Source organism: Tyto alba, unplaced genomic scaffold (assembly GCF_018691265.1).
Source record: "Tyto alba isolate M040663 unplaced genomic scaffold, T.alba_DEE_v4.0 Super-Scaffold_1000006, whole genome shotgun sequence".
Taxonomy (NCBI): Eukaryota; Metazoa; Chordata; class Aves; order Strigiformes; family Tytonidae; genus Tyto; species Tyto alba.
The window spans coordinates 17,530,472-17,549,844 of NW_024881272.1; the positions used below are offsets into that span (position 1 = coordinate 17,530,472).

The window sequence follows — 19,373 nt, forward strand, 5'->3', positions numbered from 1 at the left end:
ATGAGCTTCACAATAAAAGCAGTAGTATTATAATACAAGATCTGCCTGCAAATCGCAAACCTAAGACAGTGTTTCCTGAAAGGGATAATGGCAGATGAACTGCTGTTCAAAATAATTCATCTGAGAGTTTAGGCGGGATGTGATCTGGAAATACTGGATGAACAAGAGAGAAGCAAAAGTTTTAATATAGCTTTGATCATTGCACTGAAGATACTTTTTGGCAGATGAGTGATAATGGATTGGCCAAGCTGAGGAGCTAGGAGATGCTTCTCCTCTGCTGGCATAGAGAGGGACCAGCAGGGAGGTTGGAAAGAAAAAGGTTATTGGGTAACAAAACTCTCATTGTAATAACTCTAGGTTGTAACTTGCTCTTTTCATTTTTGTCAAACTACCATGACATATACTGATTCTGTACAAGCACAGATTCTGATAAATAATTTTTCAAAATTGCATATTAACTCTGACTGCGTAAAACTGTCAGTTTTATGAATTTTTTTTCTCCTCCTTTTCAGGATTCAATTACAAAGATGTCTGTTTTCATGCCCTGAAGATACATACTTATCTATACAGTACAATATGCTCTAAAAAAGCTTTTGTAGTTTTTTTTAAGCTTTATCTCTGATGTTAGAAAACTCAAGTGATATTTATAATTAATTGTCTTGATCAAAATCAAACTCCTTACAATTAAGAAACAAACAGAAGGTATGGCATATCAAACAGACTTCTGGCTGCTGTGATCTTACGTAAACACAAAATAAGTTCCTTAGTGCTTCCACATTAATAGTAATAAAGTGGGATATTTCTTTCTTTACTTCTTTAAATATATTATGTGCACAAACCTCTAGTGATTTACAAATAAACAATAATAAAGGTTTACATAATTGTTTGTGCCAAGCATAAGGACAAGAGGGTGTATGTCCATCCGACTTAATGAAAGAAATCACAGCTGCTGACGTAGCAACTGCCTACCGGGCAGAACAGTAGGAAGCTGTGGGGAAAAGACGGCGGTCTGAAATCCTGCCTGGTATGTAGTTATACACTGGCAATGACGTTGGCAACCGAGAGATGCTATTCGTTTTTCAAGTGCAGCTAAAACCTATGGCACTTGTTTCTAAAGGCAAAGGTTTCTGGTGAAGATGTCTCCACTTGGACCTCTGTCCTGACTTCCATCTGGCCAGATGACTTTGAAGTACAGAAGTGGTGGGTGGGTGGCTACCAAAACTCTTTCCTTTTTGTGAGGATGTTGAAACAGCCTTTGGCTGAGGAAGGTGACTTTCCCCATGTTGTGTTACTTGTGTCCTTCACTGGGACATGCAGAAGTCACAAATTTGGAGATGCAGTGTGCCTGAAAGGATTACTGTCACTAATTCCTCGCATTAACATTGCTCAGATCTCTAATATATGCTGTAGACATGGGCGTGACCCTTAATGCGAGTCACAGAGGTGGGTGTAGCGAGAAATAGGGTGTGACACAACTAGAAGGAGACCAGAACATGGTGCTCTACAGGTCTAGTGCAATCGCCTTCTCATCAGCAACACTTTGCCAGCATAGGATGGGCATGGCGAAGGTCAGGCCTGTGGTCGATAGTGGTAGGGGCTGGACTCCTTTATGCCCTGTCCTCTACAGGGATACGTTAAGGTTACCAGTGTGACACCCAAAACAGGGAGCTTGAAATGACTGACTCTGTTTTCACTCAGTGTGTCATTTTGGCACTATAATGTAAACTGAATCATCAGACTGGGTTAAGCAGAGCTATGATAATTTATACCTATTATATCTAGGTCCTTTCCATCATCTACTGAAGGCCAGTTTATTACCACAGCTTTCTTCCTCTCCCACTAAATTATAATTCATCAGCAGACTCAGGAAGAAATTTGTTATGGTTTTGTCGCTCATAGCATATTTTCATATATTAATACTTCCTGTGTGTGATACAAATGGCAACCCTCCAAGGCAATACATTGTTGTTTCTAAGAAGGTCAGTGCTATAATATACGGTGGTATTTTCCTACACTAATCTGCTTTCTTGTGATCTTTGAATTCTGCCAGTCTTGAGCTCAGTAACTCAGACATGAGAAGAGAGATGTCAGATCCTCCTGAAGGGAACAAAGATGCAGGCTTAACTGTCATCTTTTTAATGTGGGATGAATTAGAATAATGCAAGATAAAAGAAAATAAGCATGAAGACCAAGCTTAATTAATTACTATTGATAATTAATCCAGGATTTGTTACTTGATGATGTTTATTACGGCGGTACCTGAGGAGCAGCTAAGAATGGAGCCTCGTGGGCAGGGCAGGCAGTGCTGCCCCAGCAGCTGCTGCTCTCTGGGCAGTGGCAGATGACAATAACACTCCTCAGTGGTGCAACTGAAAGCAGGAGACAACTGTGGGAGGCTGGCTGCAGAGCTGCTGCCCTCCTGACAAAAGCTGTTCTGTATCGGCTGGCGCAGGCCTGGCCAAGGGGAGCAGGCCTCAGCAACAGTCACGGTGTTTTCGTACTGGTGCCTATGGACAGAAGCCTAGCGATGGGGAAACAGAGCGCCAGTTGTCTGTATTATGTAATGTGGGAAATCCTTTCCTCGCTGGGAGATTTAAAACACTTGTAACAGTATGACAGTTCTAAAGGCAATTCACAGTGGCAAGCAGCAGTATTTCCCTAGGTAAAGCTTCTAAATATTCCTCCACTGCAACGTATTTTATTTCAGGACTAACCTTACCTTGGGATCACTGTTAAGAGAGCTATAGGTTTTAACAGCTAATGGTTTTAATTTTACCCACAGATTCTTACTGTGCTCTTACTGTTTTACTGGCAATTCTAAAAGTTTAATTAATACTGACAAAGATAACTAGAATATCTTGATTTATAGCAGAGACTAAATTTATATTATAAATATAATACATTATTTGTTCTGTCTGGAAAGTAGACAAGACTAGATAATCTTTAATTAACATTAACAACCATATTTCAAGACAGCCGGTGAAAAAAAGCAAGCCAACAAAACATTAATCAACAGCTCAAACAGCAACAAAATTTGCAAAAAGTAATTTTTTCTCTTTCAGTTTTTACAATTTTAAAATAAATCAAACTGCTCCAATTTATGCTATTATTAGTTCTAAAATTTCATTGAAAATAATGTTAATTAGTGCTTGTTCAAACAACCAGTACACTGAGTTCCTAAATGTGTTGATACTAGAGAAATTAGTATCTTTGTAAGAAAGGCCAAGAAACTGGAAACATCTCTGTAGGATGAAAAGAAAAACTCTGTGGCAAGTTGAGTAATAACACACAGATACCTTTCACATCATGTTTTTGGGGCCTTATTTTTGTAGTTATGAGGGTCTAAAGGCAACAACAAGACAAATTTTAGAGGTAAAGGTAAGATATTTTATCAAAACAACCATCTTAGCTGAAAAAAAGAATGTCTTGGATACTCAAAAACTTCTCTACTTTTTCAATTTATAATAGTGGATTTAATAAAAGATGCTACTTTTTCCTATAAACCCCATTTTTGTCTGAAATTCAGACATAAAAGATCATTTAGATTTTGAGAATGTTATGGAAGACAAAATTTTCTATCAAAGGCTACGGTATAAAGTAGTATAAAGTAGCAAATGGAGAGGGGAAATAGATGGGATAAATGCAATGTATCCATTACACGAGTGCATTACTATTTTGAAAATCATACAGGCTTAAATTGTTCTACAATTCAAAAACTGTATCACTTAATCTTTTATCTGTTGTTGTTTTGGTTGCTATATACAGGATAAGCAGAGTATTTTGTTATTGAAAGGAATGTGTCAACTGAAAATGAAATTTTCAAAGAATGATGCATATAGTGGCTGTATTTCCATGGTGAAGCCTTTTGCGTAGAGTTAATGAAGTTCTTGGGGTCCAAGGGAATAAAAGGTGCTATATAAATGTAAGAAATTATCATTAAAAAGTTTTTTCCTCCAGGCATTTGGGATTTTGCTTTGTGTGTTACAGGGAGGCATTTGCAATCTTCTTTCATTCAAAATGCTTCAGTTTAGATCTGCTCCAACTCTCTCTCTGCAACTTCAGCTACAAAAATGTTTGTATGAAAAAACAATTTCTAAATTGGTTTCAGTTAATCATATTTTTCTGCTAACATGACAGCCTGCTTTCATTTAAGCTTTTTATAACCAGCTGAAGACCAGGAGGAACTAGGTAGCAACCTTCTCTCAAGAGGTTTTCAAATGCTCTTTTAACCATTAATTAGGCCTCCTCCACATTGGTGGAGAAATGACACAGGACACAGCTAAAATTCCTGGAAACAAAAAGCCAGCTGTGCAATATCTGCCTTAATTTTCATGAATCGTATCATATGGTCCTCTACTGGCCACACATGTTCTTTCACTCATCTTACAGTGCTTCATTGGAGGCTGGTCCTAAAATTTCTATTTCATGCACACATTCAATCCCAATTTTGCATCATTCTGTGTGTATTTCTCAAGTCTAACATGCAACCTTTAAGATCATCTACTACTTTTCACATAAGCATAAGTGGAAAAGACAGTGGAATTAGAACTCAAGAGTTCTGATAGCACTGGACGTAACCTTTTGCAACACCGCCATTTTGATGAAATGTTCCATGAATTCAAGCCAAATGTGGATTTTTTGTTTGGATCCACAGATTGTGTGGATCATTTTAGAGAGTCCACTACTGCTTGGGCCTTTCAGCTCAAGTAGTAAGTTGAGGGACTAGGCAAAGTGCTAGGCATCTTTAAATTCTTAATAAAATTGTTGTATTTGGCAGCATTAGAACTAAAGTTCAGATTTCCTTAAGCTAACCATTTTACTTGTTCACAAATAGATCTAAAATGTAACAAAACACTGCATCCTCTTCTGTAAGTTAGTGCTTTTATAGAATTTGGTATTCTTCAACAGAACTGAAGCAAGAATTGCTGATGCTTAAAAATTATCTGCTAGGTGACAAAATACATGTAAGTGTGATGACCTTAAGATAATTGGGTACAATAAAATATATGATGTTCAGCAAGAAGCATAGGGGTAGTATTAATACTTGCTTTTTTCACGTTTTTATTGTTTGTATTCTGGTTAGCATGGAGCCCGTATGACCAAGAATCATAGAAGAAATCTGTGAACAAGGTGATAATGTTCCTTGTGTTTAAGAGCAGTGGAAAACTGTCCATACATGCTCCAAAATCTCAGAACTTGATTTTGTAAATGTATCTTTTCAGAAAACAAGCTTAATTCTCAGAAGAATAACATTAGCACTTGTTAGGGGACTGAGTGCTTTAGGGTACTGTTAATGAAATTCATAGCCTTTTGGCTGTGGGCCATCAGTTTGAATTCAGTCTAACTCGGTGGAGATTAAAAATTGGCCTATTTAGTGGCCTTTTAGTCATCTCTAACGAGATGAGTTTGGTGGTTCTCAGTCCCATAACGTAAAGCATTCACACTGCTTTCTTCTAACTGGCAAGCTCCAGAGAAAGCCAAAAATTTAATGGATTCTGGGAAAAATTAATCTCTAGTGCCATGAAAAAAAAACAAAGAAAAGCAAAAGCCTTGAGTCACACTACTTACACAAGCACTAACAAACAGACTATTTTTAAATGTGGACTTTACAGTGATATATAAAGTTTATAAATGGACAAATTAGCTGAACATGTGACATATGTTACCACACAGCTATACAGAATGCAACATGACAAAAACTCCCAAAGGGGATACCTACACCTGTGCATAAGATCACACCAACACATTAAATGTTTGAATGTCTCTGGGATTCACTTCTAAAAAAAAAAATAGGATCAGAACAGATATCTGAAAAGATGCTGAAAACGATTGCTTAGTCTGCCCTCCAATACTTCACAGCAGAGTCAAACACTTCTAATCTTTTCTTACAGATATTTATCTTGGTCTTAAAAAATATTTAATGTTTCCAGAATCCTCTAGAGAATATATGCCAGTTTTATTTATCCATATCATAGTAAAACTTTTCCTAATGTCTAACCTAAACTTCTTCCAGTGCTGTTTGAGACTGTTAATTTTTGCCCTGCCTGCAATGGATTTAGTGAACAATGTATTTTTCTCCCCACAGTCTTTTATTTTCTAGACTAAAAAATCTCAAACATTCCTATTTTGTTAGGGTCATGTCCTTTAAAAATATCGGTATTTTTTTCCCTTCCTTGTACTCCCTTCTGTTGGATTTTTTTGACAGTTTTTCTTGAAATGCAGAGCCCAAATCTGAACACAGTATTACAGCTGAGGCTTTACCAGTATTGCATATGAGAATTTCTCCCTATGTCTTAGATAGGACAGTTCTGTTTACACATCTCTCTGTACTGCAGCTTTTTTCACAACGGTGTGACACTGTTGGTGCATGTTCAGTTTGTGATCTACTCTGATCCCCAACCCCTTTTCTGAAGGCCTGGTGTGTATTTGTCTGATCCCAGTCTTGCAATTGTGCAATTGTTATTTTCCTGCTTAAATGCTGAAAGTTGGCACTTGTATTTACTCAGTTGCATCCTATTTCTGCAATCAGTTTGTCAAGAACATTTTGAATTCTTTTCTTGTCCTGCAACATGCTTCCAGCTCTGCCAGTTTGTCATTGTTGGCAAATCCAACCAATGTAATCTGTACTCTGTCATTCACATAACTAGACTTGGTACCAAACTCAGGACATACCTCCAAGGGTCTGTAGTTGCTGTATGTCGCTATTTGTCACAATGAAGCACTGCTGATGTAGTTTTGCGCCAGGGCAGAGTCATTTCATTAGGCCTCTTGCTTGCTCAATTAAGACTTCTCTGAGATGGTGTCAAAAGCCATACTCAAGTCAAGCTGTAACAGATCTACCACTACTGCCATCCAAGGCCTGTTAAGACTGTCACAGCATGGGATGAGTTTGGCTTGATGTGATTTTCTTGACAAATCCATGTTGGCTGTAACTTATCACTTCATTAGCCACCATGTACTTAAAGATGTGTGATTATTTGCTTCAATACTTTTCTGGGAATAGAGGCTGGAATGATTGACAGTTCTTGGCTCTACCTATTCACCTCTTTTGAATTGGATGTGCCGTGTTTTGCCTTTTTCCCCCTCCTGAAATCTCAGTGGTCTTCGTGAGCGTTCAGTGATGCCTGCTCACACCTCTAACATTGCCTTAATCAACTTCCCGCTCTAGTGTGAAATCCCCTGGGCCTAGCAAATCTGAAGGAAAAAAGTCTGATTTATCAAAGCAGTCTCTCCTTCACGCATTTATTATTCTCCCCTGTATCCCTGCCCTTTTTGAATTGGGGTTTGCCACCAGAAGCATTACTCTGAAGAAAACATGGCACTGAATGCTCCTACTTTCTCGGCGTTGCCTCACAGCTTCCCGCCCCCCGGAATGGACTGACAGTCCCCAAGTCGTCTCCTCTTCCCTCGCGTCGCTCCTCTGCTCCCAGGTTTCCTGTTCCCCCCTCACGTCGTTCGCCAGCCGCGGCTTGTCGCAGGAGCCAGCCCTTCTCCCTGGCACGGCGAGCGCCTTTGTACAGCTCCTGCAGTACTTGACCTAGTTTTCCACTTTCTGTGGGAAAGGCACCGCCAGGCAACCGACACACCGACTTCCCGCGCGCGCTGCGCGGCTTGGCGCAGGTGAGGGGAGGCCGCACCGGGCGGGCAGAGGCCGCGCCGGCAGCCCGCCTTCTGAAGAGAGGGCTTTTAGGAGATTGTCCCCCCGCCGGTGGGAGGCGTTTGCTCCCTGCCCTCACAGCCCCGGCGGCAGCGACCCGCTGGGGGCCGGGGCGGCCGCGAGCGGCGGGAACGACCGCGCACCTGCCGCCGGCCGGCAGAAGCACAGGGGCGGGCGCGCGCGCCCCCCGGGGCCGCGCGCCTCGCTGCGGGAGGGGGCTGCGGGAGCGCCGGCGCGGGAAGGCCGCACGCATGCGCGCTGCGCTCCACCTCGCACGACGCGTGTGCGTCTGGGGCTCCGCTCCCTGCGCGCGCGCGCGTGTGTGTGTGTGTATGTGTGTAGCCAAGTGGCGGGGGGTCGGGGAGCTTGCGCGATGACGTCATGACGCCGCGCGCAGGACGTAACCCCGGCGTGACGCACACCCCGGCGAGCCCGTGAGTTTCCCGTTATGCTTTTTTTTTTTTTTTTTTTTTTTAAATGCCCGCCCCCCCCTCCTTCCCCCCCCCCCCCCCCCGGCAGCCGGGAGGGGAGGGGAAGGGGCGCGCGCCGCTCCGCGCGGCGCCGCGTGGGGCGGGGGCGGCGCGGGAGCGGGGAGCCGGCCGCCCTAGCGGCGGTTGGCGGGGCGGGCGGCTCTGCCTCCATCCTGCCGCATCGGGGAACATGGCGGTCGCCTCCGACCTGGTGCGGCACCGCGACTCGGCCGCAGCCGCCCGCGCCGCGGTAAGTGGCCGGGCGGCGGCGGCGCGGCGGAGACAGGGCGCGCGGGCGGGCGAGGCGCTGCCTTCCTTTTCCCGGCCCTCCTCGTCGCTTCCCTCCTACCCCGCGGTCGCCGCTCGCCCCCTCCCCGAGCCGGCGAGCGGTCTCCCCGGTGCCCCGGCCGGGCCGGACACAAAGGGCTGTGCCGAGGAGGGTTTTGTTCGGTCACATGAAGCGCCGCAGCCAGTGAGCGCGGAGCTGGGAGGGGGGAGCGGGGCCGCCGCCATTGCCAGGCGCGGAGGAGCTGGGCAGCCCGGTGCCGCCGCGGCGGGGCCTAGGGCGCGGGGAGAGCTGCGCGGGGCCGGGCCGCCGGCAGCGCGGGGCCGCGGGGAGCCAGGTAATTCCCCGCGCGGCGCCGCCGCGGCTGGGGCCGGAGGATGCCATCGCTCGGGGGTGGCCGGGGTCACCCTGGGGGGCTCTGCCAGGCGTCGGTCCCCTCCCGCCGCCCGACCCCGGCGTGCCGGGGCGGACCCGCGCTCTGCCGCTCGCCGTCCCGGTGCGGGTCGCCCGCCACACACGCTGCCCATCCGGGCTTACGGTCCCAGCTGGGGGACGGCTGCCTGCTGCTGCCCTGGGGCAGGGGTAACGTGCGATCCTCGCCCTCCCCTTCGCTTCCTTCCTTCTTGCCGTGGAGCAGCGCGGCTCTGCGATGCGCGGTGGCGTTACAAAGGGTTGGCAAGTTCCTGGTCCGCCGTGGGACTTGGCTGGTGTGCCCTAACGCACCGGGAGCAGTGCCGCCGTCTGCAGTGCGCGGGGCTCCTAGAGCCGAGGTGGTTCACAACAGCGAAGGAAAAGTTAACAGTTCAGGTATCAAAGTCGTGTGTTCGGGCTCCCAGCTGCTTCAGGGTCTGGCGTTTTTTTTTTTTGACAGAGTGTGTGTTACACATCACGTTGCAGTGGTGAGCATCATCTTGACCAGTGTAATTTATCTAAAATCTAGGAAGTTTTCTGTCTTTTTATGGTTTATATGTAAGCTTTGGTCAATTAGAAAGTCTTCTGTTGGGGTAGTGTGGGCTATAAATTGACAAATCACGGTGGTAATGAAGCATGGTGTATCAAAATAGGTTTCCATCAGTGTTGTACAACTCTGGCCCTTTAAGCAAAATCTCATTCTTGGTGATATTCTGATTCCTGTCTCCCCTTCTAGCACATAATTGAATTATGAAGATTGTGTCATGGAATTTAGCTTTCAGACACATATGGGGAATGAATGTACTCCAGATTTTAGAGTAAGGAGCCATTTCATGTTGCATAGATTAATGAATTAACACAGGGGACAAACACTCTCAAGAGGCTGATAAGCATCTCTGGAATTCCACCACAGAATTGTACCTTTTACTGAGAAGTTTGTGCAGTGTGTTTTGTTTTTTTTTTTATACAAGTTGCCAGATAGTTGTTCATTCAAATTATAAAACAAATTTCTAAGGAGAAGATTCTTCACCGTTGAGAGTAAAGTGCTCCAGAGTTTCGTTAACTTAATGTGATTCTTCTGAGTACAATTCTTCACTACCTGACTTGTGCAAGGCAGATGATTTGAGGGCAGAACAAATGGACTGATTAGACAACGCGAAATAGATCTGGAGAAGCTTTTAGTGGGTCACTTAGACGCAGAGAAAATGCAGCAATTTTCTTATTGGAGGGGAGTTTAAGTAGAGTGCATGGAGGAGCAGTGTAGTGTGACAATCCTATTACACTGACTTACAATCAAAGCTGATGTTGCAAACCTGTCTAATGTGACTGCAGAGGCATGCGGTGCAAAGTTATACAGGAATTACAATGAGAATTGAAATTAATAATCTCCAAAATACTGTCTTAAAATAGATTCTTCTGATGTCTAGTATTCATTCAAGTAGATTTTTTTTTTTTAAATATCTACCAAACCAACGGGAGTCTTGCAGAGAAAAAAAAAATGTTATTGTTAATGTCACCAAAGAACCTTCTCTTTTTATAGAGATTTTTTTTTTCCTTTTGCTTTCTCTAATTTGCATGGTATTTTTCATATTAAAAAAAACATCCTTGGCAAATACTGTAACAGAATCAGAGGAGAGGTGCAGTACTCTGACTTTGATTTTTTTGAAGGTTCATGAAGTGTCTAGCATCTAGTTTATACCAAGTAGCACTAGAAGGAATATGCCTAGGAAAATGTGTATGAAAGTTCTTGAGTGAATGCAGAAAGAGAATGATACTGTCTTGAAATCTCAACAGGTGACCTGGCTAGTAGGAGGAAAAGGCACTGATCACTTAGAGCATCCTTGTGAGGTTATTTACTACAGCAACAATTGGTTGAAATAGGAGCAACAGCATTTGAATAAACAGGATGTTAAACAATAGTGTCGATGCCTTCCACTTTAAAATAACAGTCTAGGCTAAATTTCAATACAGACACTGAATTCAAGGGTTGTTAGTGGAATTTCTTGTGGGATAGTTTTCATATTAGCAGAACCTACTAGCCTGTAAACTTTTTTTTTATTCAAGCCTTTCGAAGTCACTCTGGAGAAAACATAACTGAAAAGGGAATAAAATTCTCCGTAGTAATAAAACACACACGTGCTCACACACAGTTACTAATTTAAAACACTTTCAGACTTTTTATCAGCTTGCACAAGATCTGACAAGTTAAAACTGGGAAAAAAACAGAATACTTGTCACTTGCTGTGCAGTTCCACCTGAAGTGGGTTTGAATTAAAGGTTTTTGAACAGTTGCTGATTGGCTGTGTTTGGCTAGTTGATAACTCAACTTCCACACATTTTTACATTTTCAAACAACTTTTTGTCTTCAGCAAAGTTCAAACGATGCACCTATTAAGAGGACTGCCTTAAGGTACTTGTATTATTCGCTCTATTTAATACCAAATGCACTACTCTAATGTTACAGTTATTTTAAGCCAAATTGAATTAGTTCCCTCCGTGCTCTGGATTGTGGCTATACTATATTACGTATTCAGAGATTGGGAGGAAAATCATTTAATAAAATGAAGTTATATCTGAACAATGTTGTACTCACTTGAATTGACTTTGAGACTGGTTTATGTTGGCATAGCCTCCAAAGCCCTCCCCCCCCTACAACGTAGATGCAGATTTCATATAGCTACTGGAAAAAGACCTTGAGTTACCCAGGGAAACTAAATATTGGTCATTTTGGCTGATAAACCTAAAGATGCTACTGGGCTGTCTGGGTTAAAGGATTTCATGTAGTTTGTAGTATCGTGAAAAAACACCCTTTTCATGCTTAATTTTTTTAAAAAAAGAAACACATACACTTTCCTGACTGTATACATTGTGTCCCTTTTCTGCCATTGACACCCAATGCCCAAATCACAGCTGTCTGTCAAGAAAGACCATGTAATAAGCTTGCATAAGCTTCTAGTGTGTGTTTTGTTTTTTTTCCAAAAAAAATTGAAACGATCATGATAGTCACAGGATCAGCCATGTTACCTGGTATGCAATGCAGTGTCATAATGAGTATTTCGTCCTGGTACAAAGTCTACCCAGAATTCTGTGGTATTTACTCATACATGGTGTTGCTTCATTGAAGGACAGCAAGCTTTTTTTAAATTGATAAGGAAATAAAATAATCAAAATAAAAATAAGTATCCAGTTGTGCTGAATTTCTGTTACACTTCAACTGTACACAGAAGCTGTTGTTGATAAAATGTTGCAGCAACGCCCCTGCGTTGCCAGTGAGGTTAAAGGGAGGGAAGACAGTGGCTCAACAGTGAGTGTGCATTTTTTGGTTTTGGGTATATTAAATATTAACTGACTTAATATTTCTGAACTTGATAATACAGAGAATGTTCATTCCATTAGAAGGAATTGTAATACTCTTGGTATGGGAACTGCTGGTTTCAGATGTGACTAAATCCAAATACTAGAAATGGTAAATCTCTAGATGACATTTATTGATTGATACTGAGTGCTTAATCTTACATATAATTGACTAGTTGAAGGACGATGGGATATTTAGTAATTCAGTATTTCTTGAAACTTAATCCAGCGGATGCAAAATTCATGCTTAGATCAGAATAAAGGTCAGATTGCTGGGTTTTGGAATATTTCAGGCCTATTGTTAGGGTGTAGTAACTATTTTCAGTATGCTTGACATTGCAAGTTAGATACTTATCATACTTACAAAGGCATTGGAGTTTTGGAGACTGGAGTACAGTCTTACTCTTTTCTGAGTGAGAATAAAAAAGGTAGAAGTTGCACTTTGAGATACTTGCGATCGGATTTTTTTTTTTAATATATAATGGGACATTATTTTGTGAGCATTTGAATGATAATATTTTTTGCTTGCCTTAAATGAGTACTTGATAATGTTACAGTCTTCATAAAGCAGCTGGACTGGGGGAAAGGATGCGTCTTGGGAAACAGAATGGAAGGAATTACAGGTGCCTTATTGATTTGTCCAATTGTAGCTGAAGACAGGAATTGACATCATCACAACTTTATTGTTTTCTGGACCAACTGTTAGCACTCCCTTGTAAAAATACTTTCCACAACAAAGTGATAGAACACAAGCAAAACAAGGTGCGAGGTATATGTCATGTATAATCTACCTTTATTTACAAACTCTTACCTGATGTGTCCTTATTTAGTTTGAGTGGAAGAAATGAGGAATTCCTTAACAAATGTAGTCATTGTAATGTCAAAAAGTAGTAATGAATCCCTCCTGCCTGTATCTTCACAGAATAATAATTTGGTGCATTGTTAGCATGAATTGTGCTTTATCCCATTTACTTTCCCAGTGTGGCTGTTGGATGGGGACAGGGATGGGGTTTTCCACCCGAGATTTCTTTCCAGAAAAGGCATACGACAGGAAGGCAGGGGACTGGTTTTAGAAAACTTACTTACGACTGCTTCTAAAGCATGGCAGATCTGAAGCTGTTTCTTGCTGCTGCTGGTGGGAAGTGGTATGTATCTGTTTCTTGTCTGGCTGCAGTCTGTGGGGTGATGGGTGGTGATTATGGTTTGTTTTTTTTCATTTTGGTTTGTGTTTTTGTTTTGTTTTACTGCTTTTCAAAGAGTGTTCTGGTTGGTAGGGTGCTTTTTTAAAAAAAAAAAAAACAAACTTGAGTTGCTGTCCTCTGAATATTTTTGCTGTTTGCTTCTGATTCCAGTCAGCTCTCATAGGACCATTATCTATGTGATATAATCCTTGAGGACTACTTTGGAAAAAGCCCTTAATGCTTATAAGGTTTGTTGCTGATAATCTTTCTTCATCTTAAGATGTAGGCACATAGAGCAGTTTTGTGGCTGTAGAGTTTCAGAAACTAGTATTAAATTAATTTTCCAAATTTATCTTTTTCAGTCAGAAGAGGTAGGAACTTTATAGAATTTATATCCTAAAATTAGACTTCCAGTCACCAAGAGAATGGTGTTAGATTATTGAAGTGTTTATTGTATTTATGATTATTTTGTGTGCAAAGAAACTGTATTCTTGTGGATGTTCTTAGGAGCCTTCACCAAAGGCACTAGATTCTGTGTTGTCCTGTGGTAATTGGTGGGGAGAAGGGAGAACGGGAGTATTTTTTCCAAAAGCTTTTTTGTATTATCGATATAAGTTGGCTTGGTATTATAAACGGTATTTTCAACAGAGAACAGCCTTTGCCTAAAACTTTCCAATATAAATAGCTTTGTTTCTTCACACAGAAGTGCTGCTTTTTGTTGTTTTAATACCATAGTTGTTACGAGTGTATCTTCCTTAAGAATATCTTGATTGTATGTGCTATCACAGGGAGTGGGAAGTGACAGTTTTGCAGCTGGCTTCTCCCAGCTCTCTCCCACAGTGAAGTGGGTACTCTGTCCTCTTCTGCTTCCTCTTTTTTTAATATATATATTGATATCACCAAAATCACCTAATCTTCCCTGTTCTTGAGCAACATTTAAAAACTGAGAACCTGTGGCATGTAATGAAAATAACTGCATTGTATACAAATTATAATGAATGTTAGAAATCTGTAGTTAATTTAAAAATAGTTTTTAATCTTCTGAGAAGTTGGGAACAAAATACCAGTTAGTGCTCCCTACTCAGGTACTTACTAACAAAAAAAAAATATATTGTGGCAGTTTTCTTCTGGGGAGAAAAGGGGGAAGATAAGTTGGGGGGACATGTGATGGTGAATTAACCTAGATAAGCTGTGATGAAAAAATTTGGAGGCTTTGGAGCAGTTATAGAGTGGGAGGGAGTAGAGCTTGCGTGTCTAGTGTGCAAACTGAACTGAAAGGCTGGTAAAAACGAGGTGGAAAGGTTGCTTGTGTGGTGCATAAACCAAAGATGACTGTAGATAATGTATATTGTGTATTCTTTCTACATCTTTGCTTTGGGGAAATCTCTAAAGGTTTGTTTTGTCTGACTTGTGTAAGTGCTCTGGGATAGTGATTGCCTTTTCCTGTGTCCTTATAAAGCCTTGAATGTACTGGACGATAGTGACACATGTTGTGATGAGAAGTGGTAGACTTGCTGATGAGCTGCTTTAGCATGGATTCTCACAGACCTTTCCTTTTGTTAGTGTTTTGAAGTAAGGTAGATATATCACTAGTATTCAGTACCATGTTCCTGTAAATGGCAGGCCCCTGTTACCAGACTTTTAGGTGGTGAGACTTACTTGCTAAGTTCAGTGTGATTCTCACTGCTGTACATGTGGCTGAATGTGCTGAGGGATGAGAGGGGTTGTTTCTTCCCTGGAGTGTGTGAGGCTTGGCAAGGGAGAGGAACAGCTTGTCCAGAAAAAAAATCGTTCCCCAGGTCTACCTCTCTACTGCAATTATAACACCAATGTTGCTTTTCACAATTTTGCTGGCAATAATGTGCATTAACAGGCATAACGTACTTCTGCACAAGGGTGAGAACCAAAAATAGAAATGATACTTGGGAGAAACCATTCAGGTTCCTATATAACTGAAGTGTCACACTATTTCTAAAAATACCATACAGGTATTGTGATAATTCATTTTTAGAAATCTTTTAGACAATAAAAACAACTTGGGAATTTTGCCTTCCATTTTTTAATCCAGTGAAGTTCTAGCAGAGGTGAGCAGCAAAGATGATGTGCAAGAGGTAGTCTAGCAAGGATTTATGTCAAAAGCAAACAAAAAAATTGTGATGTTATAGTGGGAGGGGGAGTGGTTGTAATCATTGCAGGATTTTTTTGTGTGTGTGTACACAGTTTATGTGTGTTGCCTATATAACCAGATAGATCTCTATAAACATTTATGTAGAGACAAACAATTAAAATCATCATTATTGTCTTCCATTGTAAGAGTATTGTGTTATAAAACAAAATACAAAGTTCTAAATTAAGCCTATATTTAGAATAATGTATTGACATTTAGTAAAATTGTGAAGGCATCCAGGCTCTGTAGTCTCTTCAGAAGACCAGCAATGTCCATTAAGGAATTAGAGAGATGGGTTTATACTTTTGCATAAAAAGTAGTGCAGTATCCCAGCAGAACATTTCTTCATGTCATTTGGAGCATTAATGGTGACTTGGGTTTTTTTGTCTGTTAAGCCATCTAGATAAAAGTGGGTTAGTTTGACTTCTGTGAGGTGATCGCTTTGATGTTTAGGATGTTGAGTGCTGTTTTAAATGAAGTTCTGTTTAATATATTTCACATAACTTGGCTTTAGTTCCATCTAGTAAGCTGGTCCTGAAGCATGCTGATGCATAGTAATTTTGAAGGATGTTCATATGCAGGAGGGAGGAGTAATCAGTGATCCCTCATGTTGTGGTTTCCATGATCATCTTAAAACAAAGTCTTCTTCCAATTTAGTAATATTAATACTAGGACCCAGGATGATTTTGTTCAAAATAATCTCTCTGTGACTTCACTTTCATTCTGCCAGTTTTACCTTAACTTTTTTTTCAGTTTTTTAAGTCATCTCCTAGAATGCCATTTTCAGTAGGAAAATGTTTTTTACATTCCTGAGGTTGTCCTTTTTCTTCATATTTTCTGTCACTGTAGATTCATTAGCATTTCTTCCTGACCTTAAAGGAGATTTTAGCAGTCAGAAATGAAAACCAAAGCTGTATGATGTTAATCAACAGCTTATTTGAAAGAATACAAAAATCCTAAAGTGTTAGCTTGGGTTACCAATACTTTTCTATTCAGAATTCACGTTTTGCTTTTAATAGGACAACCCTATTAGTGTAAAAAAGCCAACCAGCCAAAAAAAAAACCCAAACCCAACCCCCAAAAAAACAATAAAAAGCCACCCCAGAACCCCCTCACCTTTTCTTTAGTCTTGCCTTCAGTACAAATCTGCATGATTTGACTGTCTATAACTCATAAAAAATTAAAGTCACAAATACCACATTGTTTTTCTCTAACTATTGTAAAGTCCCAGCAATTTTCTGATAGTCTTAAATATAGTCCAGGAATAGCTTTGGTTAGGGTATTCTGAAGTCTAATTTTGGAAAAGTTGACCTGTTCTGTGCTCTAGCTTCCTTTATTTTCTGTTTTATTTGTTCTCTGAATTTTCTTTAGTTCTATGAATCTGGGGTTAAAGGCAGGTTATTTCTTAAATTTGTAGTAATGCCTTATGGTTTTCTGTACTTATAACAGAGTTTTAGAGAGTGGCTCTTATTTTCTCTGAAGCTGTTTAAAGTTGATTAAGTAGGAATTGAGTGAGTTCTGATCATTTTTATCAGAATTGCTCTAATTAGGTATGCTTCTATATGTTGCCCATGAACTCAAGGAAAAGTTCCTCTCTCCTTTAATCCCTTTAAACAAGAAGATTTCAAATTCATAGATATTCTCTAGGCATTTAGTGTTGATTATAGTTTCTTCAGTGTTCCAGCTGAAAACAAACATGAAATACTGAGCTAACCTTGAAAATCCAACTTGTATGTTTACAAAATTAACAATAATGAGCAAAGATAATAGCTCTGGGGCCAGCCAGTAGGCAAATAATCAATCCTGTTTATGGGCCTAAAAGTAGTCAAAGAACCTCTGTTGATGTAGGTGATTAGGTTTTGGGGACATATGAGTCAATATCTATATGAATTTGTGAAGCCTTTGCAGGAGATATTCTGGTGTTCATTTTGTTTTAACTGTGGGTGTCCAAGACAATGGCAAAATTTCCTTTATCTTAGGTGCTCACTTTGATTTGTTTTAAGAAGCTTTATTATTAGTGGAAATAACATAAGGTGTTTCCTTGCTAGAATAAAATATTTCTGTTTTGGGGTTATGTGCTTTTTAAGGTGCAGGGGAGGCGTGGGATACATACAGGTTTCTTTGCCTCAGTTAAAAAAATTGTCATTTGTGTCTGTATTCCGAGATGGAGTAATTAGGTGAATGGCTTGTGCCAAATGTGTATCTATTTATTTTATACTCTTGATTTTGTACAACCTTAGCCCATGAAGATCTGGTTCTTTTGCACTATCCCTGTAATCCAGTGTAAAGCATATGAAACAGGCTTAGAGTATATGTCTTGTCTTTTCTGTTTCTTGGGCTACTTTTGAAAGTTTGGTTGGGAAATCTTTTTTGGTCAGGAATAAAGTGTATATTTTTTTTAGCCCCAACCAGATTAGGTGCGTAAGGACATCCAATGAGGTGGATACGCATGGGTGAGGATAACCAAAGTGGCACGCTTTTGGCGTTGTCTTTTCTGAAAATCATGTAACTTCTTTGGTGGCACACCTGAAGGTGCTTTCCTGGAGCCAGAACAAGGGTATTGACTGCTGTAATTGATCATATGATGGAGACATCACTTTTATCATGAGATTAGTATTTCGTATAAGTAGCAGTGTATATCACATGAACAAAATGGTGGCAATGAAGTGGCCAAACACATGTGATATAATTCATTTTTTGTTTTGTGGTGTGGCAGGTATGTTGTGACCCTTAAATATATTTGTTAGAATGTGTATGTCCTGCCTCAGTTTACTGGTTGTGTATCATTATAGCTAGCTAGTAGAAACTGGGCCAGAAGGTAGGTATTTGCAGGTGTGACAAGGCAGTAGAAAGCAGTGTACTTTACTATGTGTATGCAAATTACTAGAGGTAAGTCTCTGCATGAAACACTGCACACTTACACGTGAAATCCCAGATATCATATTACAAAAAAAATACAAGTTGGAAGGACTGAGTTTGTACATTGTCATGTGTTTGGAATAATTAATTCAAACAGTAATAGAATCAAAGATAGAAAGCTTTTGTCCGATTGATGGCTAAGCAAAAGGAAGTGAACAGTGGAACAAAGTCCACAAGTATTTAAAGGGTTCAGGTTTGAGGAGAGAGGGATTAAGAAGCCCTAACCTTGAAATGAAGCCCGCCTAGGACTACCACACCTTCTTGCAATCTGACATGGAGACTCCATAGAAGTTTATTAAACAGTGTAGAAAGTAGATCTCAAGGTACTGCATAACTTGGGTAGAGAGACTTTGGGGTAGATATTGAGACTATCTGCTTCATAGCAAAATGCTTTTCCTATGATTATTTTTGAGCAGAGGCTTAGTAACTTTACAAAACACTTGGAAATTATACTATAGGAAACAGTCCTGTATGGAGATTGTGTCAGTAATAAAACTTGTGGACACTGTCTGATTGAACACAGGGACCATGAACAGGAGCTTGCTAATGAGACACGGATGTTGTATCAGAGCTGATCTGTGATTGTGGTGCTGGTGACGTGTGGCTGGTGTTCAAAATACTAACTAGTGGTCTCAAGCTACATTTCAAAGATGTGTGGAGGCGTTTGCCCCAGTTTGCTTGCCAGGTGTGGTAGTACAACCTGGGTTGTAAGGTGTGGGTTGTTAAAAACAAAAAAAAAACAAAAACAAACAAACAAAAAAAAAAAACCTAATGCAGCTATCTAGCATAAAAATGTAAAAATAAAGCACAGTTGTTTTAATTATGTCACATTGCTACAGCTTATCTAAAGTAGGAAATAGTTTTTTCCTATTTCTGTAGGTGATGGGCAGTGTTGAAAGCTTAAAGTGCCACCAGACCAAGAGTGAAC

General features: G+C 40.7%; 1 protein-coding gene across 10 annotated transcripts in view; it reads left to right on the forward strand.

Annotated features, from left to right (window-relative positions):
* Nucleotides 1-3,067: 3,067 nt before the first annotated feature.
* Nucleotides 3,068-19,373, forward strand: part of ZNF644 (zinc finger protein 644) — a 59,842-nt gene continuing 43,536 nt past the window's right edge. For 4 of the 10 annotated variants that reach the window (XR_006166700.1, XM_033000501.2, XM_033000500.2 and 1 more), the window contains exon 1: nucleotides 8,231-8,377. The gene's annotated coding sequence lies outside the window, so the exon portion shown is untranslated. Of the gene's footprint in view, nucleotides 7,621-7,976; nucleotides 8,092-8,230; nucleotides 8,378-8,716; nucleotides 8,751-13,585; nucleotides 13,608-19,373 lie in introns of those variants that run through there. The other 6 variants (XM_042804869.1, XM_033000496.2, XM_033000498.2 and 3 more) reach the window with 5 other exon arrangements.